This window comes from Bombus affinis, unplaced genomic scaffold (assembly GCF_024516045.1).
Source record: "Bombus affinis isolate iyBomAffi1 unplaced genomic scaffold, iyBomAffi1.2 ctg00000059.1, whole genome shotgun sequence".
NCBI classification, from domain to species: Eukaryota; Metazoa; Arthropoda; class Insecta; order Hymenoptera; family Apidae; genus Bombus; species Bombus affinis.
Genome location: NW_026108820.1, coordinates 92638 through 116363, shown reverse-complemented (window position 1 = coordinate 116363; position 23726 = coordinate 92638). Strand labels below are relative to the sequence as shown.

The 23726-nt window shown below is 34.2% G+C and overlaps 2 long non-coding RNA genes across 6 annotated transcripts; both read left to right on the top strand.

The window, feature by feature from the left end:
* Positions 1 to 7074: 7074 nt before the first annotated feature.
* On the top strand, positions 7075 to 13222 carry LOC126926845 (uncharacterized). 5 transcript variants are annotated; one of them, XR_007714935.1, is made up of 7 exons: positions 7075 to 7270; positions 9642 to 9691; positions 10021 to 10152; positions 10235 to 10448; positions 10527 to 10837; positions 12954 to 13091; positions 13208 to 13222. It is a non-coding gene; the product is annotated as an uncharacterized LOC126926845 (long non-coding RNA). The 5 variants fall into 5 exon arrangements; XR_007714939.1 differs by lacking the exon at positions 7075 to 7270 and adding an exon at positions 9411 to 9510 and having other exon boundaries at positions 10126 to 10152; XR_007714936.1 differs by lacking the exon at positions 7075 to 7270 and adding an exon at positions 9411 to 9510.
* On the top strand, positions 7603 to 8700 carry LOC126926867 (uncharacterized). The gene is made up of 3 exons (XR_007714968.1): positions 7603 to 8146; positions 8223 to 8510; positions 8678 to 8700. It is a non-coding gene; the product is annotated as an uncharacterized LOC126926867 (long non-coding RNA).
* Positions 13223 to 23726: the final 10504 nt, after the last annotated feature.

Here is a 23726-nt window from a genome sequence, read left to right as displayed (position 1 = left end):
ATTTGTGGGAATTTTAAAAATGCAAAAGTCCATGAAACGTTTAGGAAACGTAGAGGATGAAATAAATCTCTATCCGTTTCGGTTTATTCAGTCGTATTCGTGAAAGTAGCAAACTGCACGAACATACGTATATTATTATTATTATATCTTGTTTTTGCGAAAAGCATTTCTCTTGCAAGCATTTGCCTTTTATATTTCTTACTTTTGGCGTTCCGCATACTTATAGGAAATTGCAGCTTAATCGTTGCAATAAAACTTATCGCTTTCTATTTTCCGTTTCTGCACATCTTCGCAAATTTATCGTATTAGCGACGTGAAGTATAACGGACGATTGATCGTAAATTGAAATCACAAATTCCCCATCGACCATTTCACAACAGACTGCCGCAGTTGCATGTTTTATAGGGGTGAATAGCCGCAGAGAAATCGATTCCAGTTCTACAAGGGACAAGTGTTATTGCTTTCATTTGAGCGCTCTGCCTAAGTATATTGTTCGTGGATTTACTGCAACAATGTTTGGGATTCTGAATTACAACCTCCCAAGAGAAAACTTCGAAATGCTCTAAATATCTTATCGGCTACTTTCACGTAATGATATATTTGTTTTTTGACAAATAAATAAAGAAAAGAAAAGAAGAGTAAAATACACATCGAGAGTATTTTACCTGGAATACGTATTCAAGGATTATTTGCAGATTTTTCAGACCAAAGATACTTTTGTAAAGTGTATAATCATTTATCTGGAAAGTATTAAAAGTACTTCGTTTCTAGTAGGATTATATAATATCAATATCGTATTTAGGAAGTTGTGAAATTGCGAACTTATTAATAGGAAACACCATATAGATACAGAGAATGAAATTACTGATCGATACGGAGGATATTAATTCATTTAATATCTTGGCGATAGCAGATGATCGCTTTGCAATTAATCAGTACTCTGCAATTTATAATTGGATATAATGCAGTTAATTATTTAAATCAATTGTTACGTGTATAAAGATTGATAGCAGGTATTTATAACTTTTCTGCGATTTTCACATTAAGCATGATGAAGCAGTTGAATGATTAATTGATTCTCTTTAACATAGCCATGAGGGAGACGAATTTTTTTAAAAAGAAATATTCTCTTACCAACTACCGTCGGTAAAATACCGAGCGTAGGATTAAACTGTTAGTTGTGAAAACTATTAATATTAAATTAACGTTCGTTGGGACGATATTCGTTGGAATTATATTTTCAAAGTCTCATCTTTATGTATACTACCTGAAGTATAATATTTCTGCAAATAGTGAAATATAAAATAGTGAAATGACGATGTTACAGTAAAAATTGTTTTATCGTACAAAATTGAATATCTTTGTGTATTTGCTACGATATAATTATTAAAAAGAAGAAGAAACTTTCGATCATGAGAAAGATGGAATATAATGAAATATATTCAGACATTGAATAAAAATTTTTATTTTCATTTCGGAAGATGGAACGAACACGAAATATGCAGCAAATTTTGCGAATGTTTCAAAATGAAGGAACTGCGCAAATATAAATATTTGCAAGTTAATTGCACTTAATATGGAACACCTGACTTTAAAAGCTTCCCAAAAACAGAAACATGCTTTTCTTTTCAATTGCCTTCGAGAAATTAATAAGTCCTTTCTGTGTCGCTTTATAAATTCTTTTAACATCGATATTACGTTTTTTCCTAATATTAAATTCTAACAATTTCTTACAATTTTTCAGCTGAAAGTTGTATTAAAATAATTTTGGCAACTGCTGAAAATTGTTGAAATTGTTGCACCAAGAGCGTAATTTCTGGGAAAAAAGGGTCGATGAGAACTCAAATCCTTCCGGGACTGTTTTACTGGCTCTATTAAACAAACATGTTTAATGATAAATCATGCAAAAAGTAATATTTTTTACGTTCATTATTTAACACGACTCTCAGAAAAATTTTATAGGCTGTCAAACGTAACAATCAACTGCATTCGATCAACATGCTTTCATTTTTAAGGAAATATTTCATTTATTATTTGCGTTATTACTTTAATAAACGTTTGCTATACCGTTAACGTTCATATCTATAAACCAACGTTTACTTACAGCTTTACCCTTACATAACGTCAATCTTCGAAAGAATTACGGATTTTTATTATACAATATATTAATCTTAGTTATTATAACGTTAAGTTATTAGCAAAATTACAAGATTGAAGTTACCAGAAGAAAAAAAGCGAGGTGTTCGTTTCCTCTTTTACAAATATAGAAGAGGAAGGTTGCTTAAGAATGATTAAAGCGTAAAATGAAATTCTAATTAAATAAACGCCGTATTACCATTTTTCTACTATAGTTTCGAGTAAATTCCGCGCACTAATCGTATTTCTCTACGGCACAATAATAACATTCTGTTAATCAGTCTTTGAAATGTCACCGCAAATGTTCCATGTGCAACGTGACGTGTATTCCGCGATAATTTTCTTAAACTATATGAAGTTAACGTTTATAACATTCTATAAAGTAATAAGCAAACAAAATGAATAGCCTTCATCACGCTGTATATCCTGTTTGCATATTTAATATTAATATCAAAGCTTCCATGCAAAAAGATGTTGTATTTTGCAAGCGTATTTTATTACCGAGTGCATAATAATTCATTAACAATCCCCACGATTTATCGTCACAGTACGAAAGTACGTTCAATAATTTACATTCTGTTTTTAAACAGCCTGTTGTAGCTATACTTTGTTTTCACGTATTTCAAGTAAACATATCATCGATAAATACACCAGTACAAACGCTATTATATCGATGCAAACGTTAAAACATTTTCATCATGGTGAAATGTATTTGGTACATCAATTTTAGCGAATTCAATTAATGTATGACTAATGTTAAGCATTTACTTTGATTCGTTGAGTTGTAAGAATGAAATTAATTAAAATTTCCTTCAATCAAGGTAGATGTAATTTTAACAGAAAATTCCATTAAATTTCTATAAGTATTTCTAATGGTTACTCTTATGCCTATAGATAAAAATTAAAAAGCAAACTATCCTATAAAAATTAACAGATAAGATTATTTTTTCCTGTTAATTTCTATGCCATAATTGCCTCTTCGATTCCCTATTTCTCTACGATTTATTCGTCTCGTACACAATTTTAACGTAATATTTGTAACAACAGACAGAGATACTTAGTTAGATTTAACACGATTCTTTTTTTCGCTTTTGTTAAAAAATTATTCGCAGACCGCAGCTCCTCCTTCGATAAATTTTAATTCTCATTACGTGTACGTACATAAAACGTAGCGAGTACGAAACAATCACAGAATAACGTGATCTTCGATGAGATGCGATGTTTTAATAAGTTCTGATAATAGATGCATCATTAAATATGTAATTGGAAATGGTTGTTAATCGCGAGCATTAAATAATAATGTAATTTGAAAATAAATTAAATTCGATATATTTATACCGAATATATTAAAGACGTTTTAACATCGACATATTCAACATTTACTACTATTTTCCAGGCACAATATCTTCTTGTCGTTACGTATTTGAAACCTCCATAATATCTGAATTTATTTTAGCGGACAGAGCAGTATGTAAAAGTTTTATTCATTACATTAATGAATAAAAAAAAAAACAACAACAAATCACGAGTATCTTCGTTAACTTACAAGATACGTATTATTAAATATCCAAAGAACAATTCTAAACAATTTTGCAGAAATAACATTCCAAACAAATATAATACTTATTAATTGATATATTAAATTCGTCGGATGCAATTTTTTAATCGCACATGAAACAAACGTATATTTCTCATTTCGTTGAATTGTTTTCTACATTTAAATTATTCCTGGATAGATAAGAATTATACGAAACTCACGAAATAAGGAAATAAGCAAAATAAAAAGAAAAAAAGAAGAAAAAAGAGAAGAAACTGGTAGATTTCACTTATCGTTAAACTTATATTCTTAAACCAAGTTAAACTTAGTTCGCCATCTTCGTGATATTACGCAATTCAACAAACTGTCAGATGCAAATACAACGTTAACATAGAATTGTAACGATAAAAGTTATATTCGAAGTTATGGTAATCTCTTCTGCTATGACTCATCATTGTGCAACTGTAACTTATAGCATTAACAAATCTGTATTTTCAGCCACGTTTCTAACTATAATCGTACATTCCATGTACATAAGTAATGTCCACATTGAGGAAGTATAACGCTTAGTTAATAAATTCGAAACCACATCGTTCGCGTGTAGTCCACGTGAATTATATTTGAATTGTGTTAAAATGGCAATTTGTAAATTTTATAGGTCATATCGAAGGGATTAAGGATATTGAAGGAGAATACATAAATATTCGAGTCGCGTACATAAGTCTTAATATTACGAGCATAAATCTCCAAAATCTTCCGAATCTCCGTCGTATCTCAGCCACGTGAAATTATTTTTCATAATCTTAGTACGTTATTGATCTACGATATAGTAAAAGTTCTATACAATAAGTAATAAGCTTTATACAATAGCTCGTGGTTGATAACTCCGCGTTAAATACAATTTATGGCAACAAAATTTTATCCTATTCTAACAGTTCGTGGAAATAAAAATCGACGGACTTATGCAACTTCCAGTTGGCGAACAAATTAACGCAAGTTTCCAACGAATGAAACGCGAATAATGGGCCAAGGAATTTCCGACGATATGAAGAATTAGGTAACGTTGTCGGAGAAGAGTGCGCGAATGTAATACAATACCTTGGAAAAGTAAAACGTTTCTTTTAATAATGTAAATGGGCTGAAAAATATTGCGGCAGAAGCGAGCAATTACTGATTCTACGTGAAAAACCGAGTGGAAAATGTGGAATAAAATTTGTAAAAATTTCAGTACACCGGTTAAATCCTCAATTTCGATCCTCGGATGAAAAAAAATTAATTGTAATAAATCATACCAGGTGTTTTTCCTATCTTTCTTATTTTTCACGTAGAATCACACTCTGTGTTTCTATTCGATCTATTGGCCAAAATCTATAAAATTCACGTGGCGATCAACGTATCGATGCATTCTGTCAATTAATAAAAGAAGATATAGCTTAACGTAGAATAATCTTTTTTATTGCGATAGTGATGGAAATTTCATTATCGAGATTAATCGTTACCTTGTTGAAAGTCTGATCGGCGCTATAGCGAAAGAGTAGTTAGGCGAGCGGAATCACGGCGTGGAATGGAAAAGCGTGAGAAAGTAGTCTCATAATGTAATTAATGATCGAGGAATCGAAATTCTGTCGTATTTTACAGCGAGGATAAGAACTACTCAAGCGACAATCGAATGTCACTTAAGCGCTCTGGAGATGGAATCAATTAGTACTTGAGTGGCGTTAATTCTTGCGCGAAGATCAATTCTCGCAAACTATTCGAAAAATAAGGATTAAAAGGTTTTTACATAGGGAAGCGTAGGATTGAAGCTTAGGATTTAATTTTGACGCGAATAAATGAAAGTTTAAGAATCGAGATTTAATTGAAATAAAAGTAGGATCGTTAAATTAAAAAACGTGAATAATTCTCAATTTTTGTCGCATATGAAGTATAGACACAAGTCTTTCAAATAATAAAATATTTAACCAACGTTAAATATTTAACTATAACGTGAAAGTAATATAAATGTAAATGAATATCGAACATTCTGAATTATAACACCAATTAATCGCATGCTAATTAATATTTACGAATCATAAGCGAAACACGATGGAAAATCGAAATTCGATATATATATTTCGAACCGTAAAAATAAGATCAGTAGAATGAACATGAGTTGGTGTACACTAGTTTTTTATTAAATGAAAAATAATTGATACGAATAGTAATAATAATAGAATATTTCTTAATTAACTTTTTCATTAATAGATATTATGTTTACATATATACAAATAAATATAATTTTCTACAAATAATATATATGTTATCAATTTAGGATATGAGTATAAAATTTCTCACCATGTCACAAATTTTCCCGAACGTTATTTTTCGCATTTGAACTTGCAGTTGGATACTACGACTATATTTCTTGTATTTGTTTACAAGTTTAATAAAACTATTTTACGCTATGGCTTCGCTTGTTACTTACGGCTTCTTCAAACCAAGCGATTAAGAGATGGAATAAAGCTGAAATTACGTGATATAATATGCGCGTATACTTCGTGTGCCTGACATTACGAGCATCACACTACTTACAAAGGAGATTTTACCTTGTATAAATCATACTTTTACTTTAGCAGCATGATAAATTTTATCCGATTACTTGAAAGCTGTTTGTATTCCGAGTTATTAAGCATCGTTATAACAACGAATGGTGTTGATAATTCTCTAATTTATTTAAATTTCCAAATTAACATAAAGTGTTACGTAATTATTTTATAAATGTCTTAAAACGTTATGAATATTAGTTTATATGAAATCTTCCCTTAGAGTACGTGGGCGGATGAATATTAAACTTTGATGGAACGCATCTAACGATGAAATATTACATATCTATGAAATTCATCTAAATGATTAAATATCAGATATCTATGGTATTCATCAAACGATTAAATATCAAATAATATAAAAAAAATATAAAATAACAGTTAGCAACATTTCGATATTATGGATTAATTGAATTAACTTTTAAATCGAAACACAAACGTGTTAACTACAACCTGTGGATTAAAGCGATTACAACTTTTTCCTTTTTTTTACTTTTTTTTTTTTTTTTTTTTGATAGGAAAACTTCAACCAATACTTTTGTGTAAGCCTGTGAGGTAAGCCTCGACTTCTAAACTAACTTCGTAAGCTATAGAACTAAAAGAGCATAATCGTAATGTGATACGAATAGTCGGAAGAAATTTAACATTTATTTAAAAACTATATATATTTATTTAAAAACCGCTATATTACAAAGTCTTTAACTATATTTTTATGAATCTGTATAATTTTTTAGAATTTTAAAAGGATACATATATATATGCAAGCTCCCTAGATTTCATGTAGGATAGGGATTCTTTTTGTTTCGCGGGTAGCACGACAGGCTGTGTTTCACGGACAGACCGATCTTCCCTTGTTTTACGGACGACCATTTTAAGAAGCACGTTTTTCCCGAACGGACGGACAGAGAGTTACATTAGAGACAAACAAGGTTACGGAATAGTTATTTAAGATTTTAAAGACTGAAGAAGAAAGATCGGTAGCTCAGGACGTTGAAAATCGATTCTCGATTTTCAGGTAAACATTGTACTAAAGACTTGTTATTTCCCGTTTATATAATTATTGTTATTTATTGTTATAAACGCATATTAATTGTCGTTTATTTTTGTATTTTATTATTTACTTCATAATAAAAACTCGATTTTCAGACTACAGAATCGATCCTGAATTATCACCAAATTACCATCTTACAAATCGATTTTCACTACGCCATGCCGTTAAAAGTGAAGCTACGTATCGCCGTGAACGAGAACGCAATGGGGAGAAAATAGAATCCATAAGAATTCATAAGAAAACCAGAAGATGAAGTATGTGATGTCTTCAGAATATCCCAGATGCCTCCAGAATATCAGAATATCAAGCAAGAGATCATCATCCGCGGTTATTCAGTTTATCGATAGTGAAGAAAGCCGCAAACAACTTAACCAAGGTAAGCCATTACAGAAACATTGCACTCACGATGGATGACGCAACGGCAGCGTCATACATCGGTACAAGTTTAAACTTCGTGTTTCGAGATATTTACTTAGAAGAATCGGAGATCATCCCCACAAGGAAAATAAAGACCGAAATCGAAAAGCCCAATCTTCAAACAGAAACATTATTAGAGATCTTCCAGAAACAAAACATGCATGAGAGAGAAGGCACAGACTTTGTCATAAAACAATTTGATGGAACGCAAAAAGCCACAGATTGGAGTATGAAATATTCATATTTCACATACGCATCCCTTCCATACTCTAATATGAGTATGAAACCGAATACCAAAAATACAAAATCCAAACTGATGAAAAAAGGATCAAGAATTTGAAGAAATATTTGGGAAAAACAGCATCAGAATGGTACCAGACAAATCTGCTGAAGGATGAAGAATACAACTGGGAAAATTGGAAGGTGGCAGTTCAAAAAGCCTCTGGCAATAAAGGTTGGTCTGCAGTACGATACGCTTATAACTTTAAATACATTTCAGGTTCATTCACTGAATATGCCATAAAAAAGGAATGATTAATATTGGAAGTAAGGAGGAAGACTTCTGAAGAGACAGGGATAAATCTAATTGTTATTGGATTACCCATACACATTCAAGATAAAATCGATAAAGAAACAGTACAATCAACAAATGGCTTAATCGGATTCTTGGGGCAATATCAGACGAAGGGAAGAAAAACACAAGGGAGTAACGCAAGATTGGACAGAAAGCCAGAGCCACCGCCCAAGAAACAACCTTGTGTGATTTATGAAGCACTGAATTTCCCAGGTCGATTTCACCCAATAACAACTCACCAAAGAAATACATGCACATACTCATCGATCATTTTTCAAGGGCTGTTTTTATGTCCACATCGAAAACACAACACACAGAAGATATCATAAAACTTATAGACTCGACAGGAGAAACTGATTGCATAAAAATTATCCTTGCAGACCGATACCCAGTAATGACATCCCAAGAAATTCAAGAGTATACGAGGAAAAGGAACATTAAATTAATTTTCACCTCGACAGACTGCCCATCCTCCAATGGACTGAACAAAAGGGTAAATCAAACATTAGTAAACAGGATCAGATGTAATTCAGACGAAAATAAGAGAAACTGGACAAAAATCACAGAAGAAAGCGTAGAAGAAAACAATAACACCAGACACAGTGTAACGGGGTTTGCCCCAAATCATTTACTGAATGGAAAAATGATTGAAATCGTCCCTAAGGAAATAATGGTGAATAAGATAAACCTAAAAAGAGACAGAGAAGAAGCATTCAAAAACTCAACAAGAAATTTCGAAATCAACAAACAAAAATACGATAAAAAAAGAAGAGAACACGAATTTAAAATCGGTGATATGGTCTTCACCCATAACGGAAAAAAAATGAATAGAAATAAGCTGGAAGAAATTAGGAAAGGACCTTTCATAATTCTAAGAAGGATTTCAAACTCCATATATGAAGTGGATAACGGTAATCGGGGATCTGAAGGGAATCTGTTCCACTCCCCATTCGAGGGGCGGTGTAAACTCCCTAGAGTTCATGTAGGATAGGGATTCTTTTTGTTTTACGGGTAGCACGACAGGCTGTGTTTCACGGACAGACCTTCTTTTGTTTTATGGACGATCATTTTAAGAAGCACGTTTTTCCCGAACGGACGGACAGAGAGTTACATTAGAGACAAACAAGGTTACGGAATAGTTATTTAAAACTTTAAAGACTGAAGAAGAAAGATCGGTAGCTCAGGACGTTGAAAATCGATTCTCGATTTTCAGGTAAACATTGTACTAAAGACTTCTTATTTCCCGTTTATATAATTATTGTTATTTATTGTTATAGACGCATATTAATTGTTGTTTATTTTTGTATTTTATTATTTACTCCATAATAAAAACTCGATTTTTAGACTACAGAATAGATCCCTGAATTATCCCCGGATTACTATCTTACATATATGTACATATTTGTATATTTATATATATATATATAAATACATATATATATATATATATATAGAGAGAGAGAGAGAGAATGTTACAAGGAAGTAATCTAAAACTCCGTAAATTTGTAGTACATGTTTAATGAGAGAAGTATTAAATATCTGATAAGCGTAGATCCAAAAATTAATCCTATTTATTTGATATACCGTACTTTTTATTTAACATTTAAATCGAACGTTTAAATCGAACCCTCGATAGAATAGGTAGAATAAACGTGTCCAATAAAATAATCTCCTCCATCATCTGATTTGAATTCAACGAATTTTTTTTTATGAATACACATAGAGAGAAATCTACCTATTGTGGACACACGTACAAATCAATAAATAATGCATGTCGTGCAATATCGGCTAGAGAAGGAATAAATAGAGAATTATGTATTATCCACAGATGGCAGTTATACAGTGACTACGAAAGGTATTTAAATAATATGAATATAAATACATGATACAGGTATTAAACTTGGTATTATTTAGTGGTACTTTCATACGATTATAAGGATTTGATTTGAAATATAAAAGCTGATAGGAAAACGGTTCATTGGAAAATATGGACACGCGCAAATATTTTCTCGTGCCCGCAGTATATTAAAACAGAAAGTCAAATGAAATATTTCTTATCAATGGCGAAGGATATTTTTCTCTTCTTCTTGACCCAGCAATTGGATTTCATCAATATTATATAACGTTGATTAAAATTTCCTTTTCTCTCGAGTGAGTACTATAAGATCACAAAATGACATAGATCTTTTCTTTGCAACTTGCTGAATATAAAACTGCGTCCTTTTACAGGCAACCATGTATATTCCAAGCGTGATGAAGGGATTAGATCATCGTATCGTAAATTATGCTTACTTCCAACCCCAAAGGCAGACTTTCTATGTGCTTGTCTCTTTGCTTCGAGGGCCAGCGAACTCCTCACTCTATATGACAGAAACAGCCTAGAATCCAGGGGGAAATTTGAAAGTCAATCAAGGAAGGAACTGCAAGATGGACAGAGCAAGGTCTCGTAGAAATGTATGTGAGATTCGTTTCTCACAAATTACGAGATACGGAAACGTTTAAAGTCATCTACAGGCGGAAATCTGTTCAAGACAGTCGCGGTAATGTTTCGACGTTATATTTTATACGTTAAGCCAGCTATTATTTAAATATGTTCTTTGAAATTAAGTAAAATCAAAGTAGCTGAAAAAGTACAGCTGATAAAATTACGTTCAAAACGTGAATGAACAATAATTTTTACTTTCGTTACGCTATTGTTATCGATTATCCATTATTTCTTATGGCAAGAAATGGGAACGTGCTTAATTTACGATAAAAACGAGAAACAATACGTAAAATATTTTTCACGATAAATTATTTTCATATTGTTTGAAATAATTTTACGCTTCCGCGATATAAGTGGCGAATGTAATTGAACAAGAATCATTTTTGATAAATGTAACAGATATATACCGTATATATATGCAAAATATATTATAACGTGTTAATTCCTAAAGTTACTTAAAATTATTGGAAATCTATGTACGTAGGTATGTTTAAATATTTCATTCATGTTTTTATTCCATTGAATTGCAAGTTATATAAAATCATTTCATTAATAGTATAGTTAAATAATATAAGAATTGCGAATTAAGAATATTGTTTATTAGTGATATAAATAATTAAATTAGTAATAATGTATACTTAACACGTTCTTGTATTTTGCTATTAAGGTAGAATTAAATGGTTAAAGAATTAAAATTATTTCGCTCTTCTTTCAAAATTATTTCAATCTCGATCTCATGTTTTAGAAGGGAAAACTATAATTTTTGTTCTTAAAACATATCATCCCCTAATAGTCTGCGTTCGAATCATGATTATTCTAAAAACCACTATGATTGTGTTATTGAAATAACGTCATCAACTAGTTTCTTAAACTACGTAGATGCTACTGAAACAAACTACGTACATGCATAGTAAGTTTATATGAATATTAAACACAAGAAACTTCGTTTGACTTGATTTGGCTGAAATCAGCTTGTCGAAGTGCATCATAGAAATAAGTCACGTCGATCAAAGTTGTAGCGCAATATCTATTAGACCGTCATTAAAGTCATCGTTGGTACATTAATAGATGGTATCACACAGTTAAACGACATGTCATAATATTCTTTCATCTAAACCATAGTAGCAACAGACTGTTTCCTACAGATTAGAGGTATTTCATGGGACGATCATATAAATTCTTAAATACAATAATGTATAATACACATACGTACATACATGTACCAAGTCTGTAAGCATAATCTATAGACTATAATAAATACGTGAAACATTTTGAATTCTGTATTAGATTTGAAGAAATCTCGAATAAATCAAAAGATATTAAATACTACAAAACTGTGAGCATTATTAAGGATTAGGATGTGATTTTTTGAAAGATATAAATATAATTTATGAATAGTTTCAAAGATGAAGGTGAAAGAAATCTGTAACAAGAATTAGTCCCTTAAGGAAACGTTAATTACTTTGTTACTGTAGAAACACTTGTGGATTCTTCGTTATAAAACTAACAATTATCTTTTATCTAAAGGATATGTTATAATACAAAGATCCTTAAAATTATTCGATGGAATATCCAATTGATATTAATGCTGATTACCTACTTTTTAACCTATCATTTACAAAGAACAGTTTATTTATCGAAGCTATAAACTCTTTTGCCCGCTTCAGAGCTTTCATCGACGATTTATGACGTACATGGTGCAATAATGCCTAATGCGATTCTCTTTAATATCCCATATTGCATACATTCTCGTACCGATTACACAAATTGTTTGAATTCAAGAAACATGCGATCACTATACCGGTATAAATTTGTTATTTACTTGATCTGAAATATCCTTTCAAGTTTGAAGTGAAATTGAAATTCTTTCAAATAATCTTTGACTTAAAGATGTTATTTATAGTTTCGCGTTTATCGATATTGATTCCCTAAATTTAACTGATTTTAGATGTATATTTATTTTACGATTTAAGCATTACATGTTAGTTTAAGTATCATTTACATACCAGCTACTTGAAATCCATTTAATTTCATGTAACAACTAATTACAGAACAAGGTTTAATTTTTACGCTAACTAAGCTCAAAATGTCCATGAAGCATGATTTGTTTCTGGAAAGTCATTTAACTATTTTAACTAACGAAATGTATAACGAAAATTATCGATTTTCAGAACTTTATAATATAATGGAATCGTTTTACATATTTGCGGACAAACAACACAACAGTTTTCGTCTATGAATACGAAACAAAAAATTTAAATAAAAATTATATTAATCCTTTCGGTACGAGTTGTTTTTTAACATCGATGGTACGTATAAAGCAGTAAAGCATGTGCGTGACCTGAATACATTTCCGGTCTTTTTATAACGATTGTGAACAAATAATGTAAAACTATAACTTCAAAACTATAACGTATGTTTCCAGATAAAGAAAATAATCACAGACTTCGCTGGATGCATAAGCATTCATAGACAACATCAATGGAATTTTTTCTGATGAATATGTCCTTCTCCTGTAGGAAAGTATGAGATGACTCGTTTGTTTGTAAGAAATGTTCAAGAGCAGTTATGAAATCATTTACGGATTTCACTACGTTTTACATATTCGAAACTTTCCATCTTTGCATTTCTTTTCTGTCTCCCCTTTCTCGTGAATACTTAAATACATGATTTTTTCAAAACTTCACAAAAATAATCGTAAGAATCTATTCTATTTTTTCTCGTATATTTCCTTGTTTGGAAAAAGGAATAATTTATGACTTGTAATTTGTAAAATTACGCTAATAATATCAGTTTACTTGTACAAGATGGCCACCATACACATATTTGTCACATTAGAAAATATAGACCTAACCAAACAGGAATATTACACATTACAAGTTAACGTACATATATATGTAGTATCTATTTACAAGTATCGCAGATTACCTCTTGAAAAGTAAGAAAACATAAAGACTAAAGTAAAGTTGTAAATCTAAACTACAGTTCAAGTTATACAAGGCATGCAAAGCTTCTCTTGAAACGTTAGGTGCGTACTTCGATATACAATATAAAGAAACATAGCCCGCGAGAAAAGCTATATAGTACATACCATACAGATCCCTCGCCATAACTTTGTCAATATGCGCAACGAAATCGGTAATTTTCGCGCCACCACTCAAACGCCGTTTCCCTCGCTTTGGATAATTGAATTAAATCCAGATCGTCCATGTTTACAGCGAAGCAACATGTAATACCGCCAAAAGTGCTTTCCACCCCCTCACATAACTGACATCGGCCGTCCGTGGATCCAACGGAAGGATTTTGAACGTTGGAGAATGCGTAACGCTGATTGGCTATTGAGCTCGGGGGTCGATCGTATAAAGGGACGCCGGGTCGCAACGAGCCTCACAGTACCGCTTCGACTGTGAACGCGATAGGAATTGGACCGTTTATTTTACAAAGCTCATTTATCTTTTGCAACAATTACATTCGAATGTCTTTTCAAGCGCTAACGACATAATCGACGTTTGGTAAGCGATTAGTAACTGCGAATTCGTAGAATTCGTGGATAATTCTCGAGCTGTTTCGTGCGTACGCGATATTAAGTGGCACGCAAACAGGTGCACCTATTCGCGTAGCGCAAGAAATGTATCACGGAGGTCGTTGCAGGTAATATCCATCGACAGACGGGACAATTCGGGTGCACGATCTATGCCTATGACTGTGCAGTAGGGCATACTCTTCTCGACCACTTGTCTGGCGCCAACCACGACTATTGTCTCGCGAAGGCCAAGCTGTAAATCTTCGTTGCTTATACCGTTTTCTTGGTGAGTGTTAATTTTTTACTTATTCGATGGTATAATAATACCGTTATTACGAGGTAAAAGTTTTGTTAATTTTCATCAAATTCCGTTCGTTTTTCATTACCAATTTTCAATAAATTATCGTTGCTTGTCTGTCGGATTCGTATTATTATAGTATTTTAACTGTCTATGTTTTTAACGTTCCATGGCTAGAAATCCACGAACAGTACACAAATTACCAATTGCTGTTCTTTTATCTACGCGACGTTTAATTTCCGTTAAAAATAAATTACGTTTAAAAAGCTAGTTTAAAAAATGACTCGGTTAACCGGTTAATATCGGATTCTTGCTATAGTTGTTACATGACTTTTTACTATTTTTTGTCTATTGCCAAATAACCTTTCTCATGGTAGGCGGATCGTACACGATTATAACGTGGAGAAAACGTGAAGGGTAATCGTTTTACTAACTCGTTGCCTTAATTGGTTTACCTTAACTATGTTGGCTGTGTCAACCGATGATACGGGTTACGCTTATTTCATTGTTCACGCAACACGGTATAACGGTACATATCTGGAATCTGCATAGATGATTAGGGATGAATGTTATGGAAATTTCCAATCTAAACAACCCAGTCTTCAATGAGTATCGATCGATCGCATTTTAATGTCGTTAATTACGAGCAATTATATTAATGAAACTATCGTAAATCTTGTACAAATAAAAACAAAAAAGGATCAAGAAATTAATATTATTGTTACCATCGTTGCGCGCAAATATTACGTACAGTGGGTATTTTATCGTAAGAAGGAACATATTACTTTGTCCCAAAAGTTTCTTTCCTTTTATAAGGAAATTATTTAATTGTTAGTACATACGCATCTTCTAACGAATGGGAACAACTTCGAGTCACCGTAATCATCATATCGAATGGAGAAAAAAAAAGATCGAAAAATATATATATTGGAAACTTTGAATCTAAAATCTGATATTTATACGAACGTTGTAGCACGAAATTTAATTTCTCTTCTTTTTCCGGCTTCCGTAAAACGACTGCGTCTAAAGGACTTTCGAAACTTAATTATCCCGGTTGAATCTTTAAAGTAATATACATGGACTAACTTTTCATTGAAGACACCGGTAAGGAAGAAAATCGCCAGGAACTGGTAATTATCGAGCGCTTCCACAATGAGTAGACGGTCAGTTTGTCTAACTCCTTCATTCAAGGATAGCGCATACTTGAAGTGTTTCCTACTCCGGGGACTGTTATTGAAATGCTTGGAATTGCACGTATAGTTGCGCAGTTATGCGTTTAAGGGCCACATCTGTCATCTCGATTTTTTTATTATCGTTGCACACCACCTTGCATGATTTTAATAATATTTAGACAGAAGAAAAAATATGAATAAGTATTCTTGTTATTATTTGCGTTATTAAGTCAAAATGGAAAATACCTTCGGTTCGAACAGTTGATTTTAATCAACTTTAGTTGAAATTCGATTTGTACTTTGGAAATTTTAATCGGTTGCAGAATATATAATATTAGAATATATAATAACGGATATAATATGCAAAGTTAAATGTATTCTACGTCATTGTCATTATTGTTATTGTTTGATCGTGATCGGAGAATAATATTTTAAAAGACATGACGAATATATGGCATAGAATTTGTATTATGAGATCGAAATGGAAGATACTTTTAGTTCGAAGGTTTGATTAAAATTCAAATTTCATTGTGCTTGGCGAATTTCCATCGATCGTAGAATATACAGCTAAAACATCGATGTAACATCGAAAGTCAAGCAATATTCTACTTTCTCGTTTCGCTTGTTATCGTCATGTACAGCCTCGTAATATTTTTAAAACCATAGGACACATATAAATGAGATATAAATACGTAAGTGCGTTATTAAATCGAAATGGCAAGTACTTTCGGCTCGGATATCGATCAAAATAATATTGAGAGTGAAATGCAAGCTATGTGTATCACGCGTTATTTCAGCGCGAAGTTTCGGTGAAATTGAACCGAAAAATTTGATTTCAACGCAAATCAAACGCTGGTTGGCCGTGTCAAAAACATATCGCCGTATCCACTGTTTTGGTCCGGTTATTTCACGCGTGATGACACATATGCAAAATTGAAAGTCCTTTACAACGTACGTACACAAGTGTCCCGTGTGCTTCTTATCTCTCCTTACGCATAAAACGCTATGTGTATATTTCGAAATATGAGAAACGGTTGATTTGCTGTACAAAGTGCAACGTCACGTGATTTTTATCGAAAGCTATAACCATACCAGATATAACGTTACAGAATAAAATACGTCGCGAAATACCATTACAGCGTGCTTGGTTTTATTTTCTAATCTTTTTATCCTAACTTTGTCATTTCGCTCGTGCGTGTGCCTTGTAACGTAACGGTAGTAATACAGTTTTTACGTTCACTCGCATACGTAGCTTGCAACGTAGTATACTTTATGTTCAGACTGCTGGCCATAAACTCGATTTACAATAATTATCCTCCCTCTTGCCTTGTATTCTCGCTTAATCATACACACACACACGCAAAACCTTATTTTTATTATTCTTTTATTTTATTCTTTTTTTGTTATTTTACCTTCAGTTGCGATACGTAAAAGATTCTTGTAATTACGCTCCATCTAAGTGTTAGCCTTATACCTCTAACGTTATAAATAAATTCTTAATATCGAATCGACATCGCAGAAAAGGTAAAATATGGAACACTCAGATCGGTTAACAGAACAGAAATGTAGTTGTTCGCAATCATCGAGATCCGAGCATCAAATTGTTTGACTACTCGATGATCCACATTTTGCCATCAGAATAATAAATCTAAAATTTAGCGAAAATAGTTTCTGGCAAAATAAACGTTCAGAAAATGAACGACTAACTGAGTGAAGTAGCCTATAGTCGTTTGGCAGACATTCATCATCGATCGGATTAAGAAAGAAAGGGAGACCTGTTCCATATTTGGCCACTTTCCTCTATGTATGTAAAGTGTTTATAACGTAAAATGCTAAAGTCGAACCTTGTTAGCTCGAAGCCCAAGGGATGAGCAAAAATTTCCGAGTTCTAGAGGTTTCTTCTTATCGAAAACGTCGAGCAAATGAGGTTCGACAAGCGGAAATTCGAAGGAGTACGAAGGTTGAATTGCGTTCATCTTTTCAGGAAACGTTGGTATTTTAAGGTTCCCCTTCGAATTCGTTTGATTCGACGCAAAAGATCAACCCCTGTCATTTTTGCGACTTAATGCGTCTCTCGTTTCAAATATGTCAAATTGACAGAATAGTAGAACATCGACTACGCGAAAGGATAAACAATTAATTTTCCTCTTTGTCATTTGCACGCATTCTAATTCGTTCTTTTTCTCGGAGATATCGGATTTCGTTCACCCGTGAAGGTCACAAACTTTTAGACAAATCGTTGCAATCTCCTTTACATCTTCGATGTGTAATACGAATGGATACGATGGATACGATGGATAATACGAAATCGTTATCGATGTATTAGGTATAATATCGGTTGGTCGGAAAATTCGTTCCGATTTTTAAGGAATTTAATAAAATAAAAGCTTTGCTTAGTACCTTTCCATTGAGGAAATTTCAAGTATGTTTTCATTTATGTTTTTAAGCATATCACGCTGAAAAAACGTTACTGTAAATGTTTTTAAATATGCTCGTTGATTTTTAATAAAATATTACACGTGTTAAACGCTGCTGGGAAAGTTCGTTCGGATTTTTAACTCTTTGGACGATGTAAAAAATCATATTGAAAAGTTTCCCGCCGGAAAGCCTGAGAGGTTCTGGAAGAATGGATATTCAAGTTGCGTGAAATATGGGAAAAGTTTGCGGAAGAAAAAATCGTGCCTGTATAATTCGATAAACGTATTTCGAGTAGAAATGCAAATTAGAACCAAAGGATCTTTTCAATCGTTCGAAAAATACGTGGCAATTCAGGCTATATGCTTGTCAGAGCATCCGCGGAATATTAATTCTGTGTTATAACAGCCACGCATACTCCACGTTTCACGAGTATACTCGTCGTCGCTTACTTTTCGCGACGCATTTTAACACGCTTCTCAGAAAGGTCGCAACAACTAACAGCTTCATATCGTATAAATAAATTAAATCTTTTTTAAGAACATTTTGGCCATTGTATCTTTGATAGCTAAAACATTTTATTCCAGACAAATCCCTTGCTTCGTGCAACCAACACCGAATTATTTTAAATTAGATTGGTCGTTTGGAAAGAAGATACGCGTTTTCCTTTGCCCGCCAATTTGACAGGTGTTGGTAAAAACACGGTGGAAATGACTGGCGCAATGACGAAAAACCTTTAGCTTCCATCGATATGCGTCTGACGTCGACCTTCGAAGAAGTTGGGATACAACTTGCGTCTTACATTTTTCGTCTCGCGTTATTTGCGTAAATATACAAAGAAAGACAGACGTCTGTCTCAGTGTGGTTCCGATCGTTCGGGATCTAAATTCAGACCTAAAACTGTAGGTTCATTCTTCGCCATCCGCACGCTGTTCTCGTGATTCTTTGCCCAGAGTTTCATAAGACAGTCGCTAACGAGCTCGCTAACCGAAAGGTCTGCGACTGCGACCAAATGCTCTGGAACCGTACGACTTTTAAAACGATAAGGATTGACGACGACGAAGACTGAAAATGCGAAATATATATATATAATGCGTTCGTCTAATAACGCACGCACATTCGTACGGTAAATACCTGAGGTTATTTGGTGCAGGATGTGTAGATGTTTAATAGTATATTTATTAACAATTCTCGTTTTCGACTCTTTACGTACAACTCTTGATTCAACAAATGTTTTCTTGATCCGATTCGTTTCTTTTTGTCGCCCTTTAATATCCCCACTACGCACGCGATTGGTGGGCGTCCGAGACCGTTGTTACGTGACAACGGTCTCGGACGCCCACCAATCGCGTGCGTAGTGGGGATATTAAGAGACGACAAAAAGAAACGAATTTTTTTTTTCCAACGTCATTTTCGTCCGTGACCGTTTACACGTGGCAATGGTAGCGGACGCCCACCAATCGCGTGCGTAGTGGGGATATTGAGAGACGACAAAAAGAAACGAATTTTATTTTTCCAACGTCATTTTCGTCCGTGACCGTTTACATGTGGCAATGGTAGCGGACACCTACCAACTGCGTGCGTAGTGGGGATATTGAGAGACGACAAAAAGAAAGGAATTTTATTTTTCCAACGTCATTTTCGTCCGTGACCGTTTACACGTGGCAATGGTAGCGGACGCCCACCAATCGCGTGCGTAGTGGGGATATTGAGAGACGACAAAAAGAAACGAATTTTATTTTTCCAACGTCATTTTCGTCCGTGACCGTTTACACGTGGCAATGGTAGCGGACACCTACCAACTGCGTGCGCAGTAGGGATATTGAGAGACGACAAAAAGAAAGGAATTTAATTTTTCCAACGTCATTTTCGTCCGTGACCGTTTACACGTGGCAATAAGGGCGGACGCCTACCAACCGCGTGCGCAGTAGAGATATTGAGAGACGACAAAAAGAAAGGAATTTTATTTTTCGAACGTCATTTTCGTCCGTGACCGTTTACACGTGGCAATGGTAGCGGACACCTACCAACCGTGTGCGTAGTGGGGATATTGAGAGGCGACAAAAAGAAACGAATTTTATTTTTCGAACGTCATTTTCGTCCGTGACCGTTTACACGTGGCAATGGTAGCGGACGCCTACCAACTGCGTGCGTAGTGGAGATATTGAGAGGCGACAAAAAGAAAGGAATTTTCCTTTTCGAACGTCCTTTCGTCCGTGACCGTTTACACGTGGCAATGGTAGCGGACGCCTACCAACCGCGTGCGTAGTGGGGATATTGAGAGACGATAAAAAGAAACGAATTTTCGTTTTCGAACGTCACTTTCGTCCTTGACCGTTGACACGTGGCAACGGTAGCGGATGCCTACCAACCGCGTGCGTAGTGGGGATATTGAGAGACGACAAAAGGAAACGAATTTTCGTTTTCGAACGTCATTTTCGTCACGCCTTTTTCCAAATATTCGGTGGAGGGATTGTAGGGATATCGATGACTGGTTAGGCCTATTGGCACTTACGCTTCGATGTTATACTTGTATCGACGAAACCGTTGGAAAGTTTTGTTATCGCAGCTACATACGTAAGTGTGTAACACAGATTAACCATCGTACCTGATTAACACTAACTCTTAACGAAATGAATAAGGGCAAATGCACAATTTTAAATAAAATTTTCTATGTCGTTTCACCGGGCTTGGTAAGATTAGCGTTGAACAAGGACAAAAGGCGCCTTTATCCGTCTAACAGGGCATTCTCTTCCCATTCTCATATCGCATCCATTTACACGGTAACGTACGACCCTCGTACTCTGTATTTCTATATCTTTATGGTTATTCCAGACAATGTCAACAATAGAAAGAAAGATTGGTTGCTGACGGCTCGTAACGTATAGCTGGAAAAGTTGGAGCTGCAGAGAGCAACTTGTTAGAGTAGCGGCAATATGGAAGTTGTACTCGCACAGGTAAACTTGGCCATGTAGAAGTCTGGGCTGGGTTAGATCGTGTTCTAAACTCGAGTTACAGAGTTAAAATAACGTATCCGGACGTGTAGATGATTCGAGTTAAAGCAAGCATTATTTTCACTTATAGGAGGCAGCGAAACGAAAGGAATCAAAGAAAATTGTTACAGCCTCGTGCAGGTTTTTGAAGTCATAGGGGCTCGATCGTAAAACAAAATTCGCCGAACGAGCGGGTATTCTATTTACCTGATAAAGTTAAATATTATCGCCCGCGCTACAAAAGAAAAAATCTATTATCCATTTGTTCCTATCTCCACCATTTACATACACCGTTTTTGCAACGGTAAAATTCCTTTGCAAATCATTTTTTAACGAAAACTACGAACAATGTTTTCCGCGTTACTCTGACGCGCTTTTAATTCGCCGTGCTTCATGCGGCTTTTGTCGCAGCCGCTAGCATTGAAATACGTGTCGCGGAAAGGTCGTAGTTGAAGCTGCGCAATAGTAAAGGAAAAAAGGCGCGATATCGGTTCATGTTGTAGGCGATTCGGCGTAAACGCGTGGGAGAGATACCCTGCAACGATTGCCGCGCTTTATTAACTAGCGTAGAGAAGTTGAAAGCGAGAGAAAATTTCAGTGACATCGATGAACACCCGGCGGTATGGAATACGGGTCACGCTTATCCCGGGCATCGATTGGAATTACTCGCACGAGATACGACCACGGATAAACGTTTCGAGGAACTTTTCCGTTGTTCCCAGCGTCGTCTCCTCCAATTTGCGAAATCTTTCGTACTTTTTCCGTCGATGTAACGAGCGTAGTTTCGGTCCAATTGGAACAAGGGTCGAAGAACGGAAGCGAAATTGCTTTTTGACTCTCGATAGCTCGCTAAATCGCGACCTAGCAAACAACGAATCAGCTTACGCGGAAATGCTGCATTTATGCATAAGAAGCGCGCGAGCCAATTTCTTCGAAGATAATTACGTTCAATTAGCATAGAATTAATATCGTAAGGTCGGAATTTTTTTCCTTTTTATATAAAATAAAAACTGGTATTTTTAACGAGACTTTTTACTCGAGCAGAAAGAACGAGATTGGTTGTTGGTTGAAGTAGCAATAACGATGTGACGAATATCATCATTCGTTCGTTTCACTATTAATTTGGTGACGTTTTAACGACCAGGTATACCGGTTTCATGTTCTGTGCGAAACAATCAGATTGTGACACGTATACGTGTGGGAAATGTTTAAAGATTCGGAAGATAAAAGAAGCGAGTAATAGAATTTAAGGATGCATAGAATTCACAGAATATGCAACGATATATAGGACATTCAAAGTATAATCTTCGTTAGGATATTTAAAAAGTACGACAAATATCTGTCCGGGTTTTAACACTTTAGTGTGACCGTAAAAATATAAATATTCGTATATCCACAATGTAAATATAAAAATTTCAAATAATATTTCCATGTGATGTGGAATAATCGACGAGGAAGTAACAGTCGAAGACTGTTTGATGCACCCTTCTTGCGTGTCAGTATTGTTTCATAAAAATGAATTTAAAAGAAACTATTTGGAAATTGAGGTGGAAGATACCCTAAACTACGATAAAAAATACACACGTACACACTATTTATACATACGTACTGAGAGTGTTCCAAGGATGAAATGTTAAACAGCGTTGAATATTAAAACTATTTTAAAAATTAGAGGAAAATTAAGCCAGCTTACTGATTACTATTAGGACCGAGTATTAAGAACCAGATGTTACTAATCAGATGAATAATGAATGAACGAACAACGCAACGACAAGAACAAATTCTTTTTTTCGAATAAAGTCATCACACACACGCGCGCTTGTACGTTCACCTGAAGTATATAATAATTTATTATATTAATTAATAAGCCTATATACTCTACAATGATATAATTAGTTAATCGTTGAGCGTGGTATCGCAGGAAATGCGTGGACGAAACGTGCAAGTGCATGTTTATGCTCGAACGAGAAACTAAGTTTATCGAATAATTGAAAATATTCCGCGAACCTATTCCATAGAATTAAATAAAACGTGGATGTTAAACGTGGATGTCTTTAAACGTTATAAAATTCCTTCTTCTTCTCGTCTATTCGATTTAAACCCGACTTTTTCGCGCCTTCTTCTCGAACGACAGTAAATTAGAGTTGGAAATATTTAACGTCTCAAATAAATAAATAAATAAAAACTAATCGAAATTCTGGATTGCGTGATTGTGGGAATAATTTTCCCAAGTATTGAAAATTCAGGCAACATAAAGAGCTTAATACGTAAAGATCGAAAGAATGATCGGAAAGTAAAATAGAATTACCTGTCTGTATTATTTATTCCCGAAACTAATGAACTAAAGAGAAAGCGAATGAAGGTGAATTTCCTTTTGAAATTTTATCTCGCATGGGCAAATTACTCTATACTTTGTAGTACGTATACAGGAAATTCAATTTTCATTTAAATGCGGTGCACGTAACCTCTGGTCTATCGAAAGGAGAAACCTACCTGAAGAGTTCAATTCTGCCATGTGATATTTAGACTCATTCTTCTTTCAT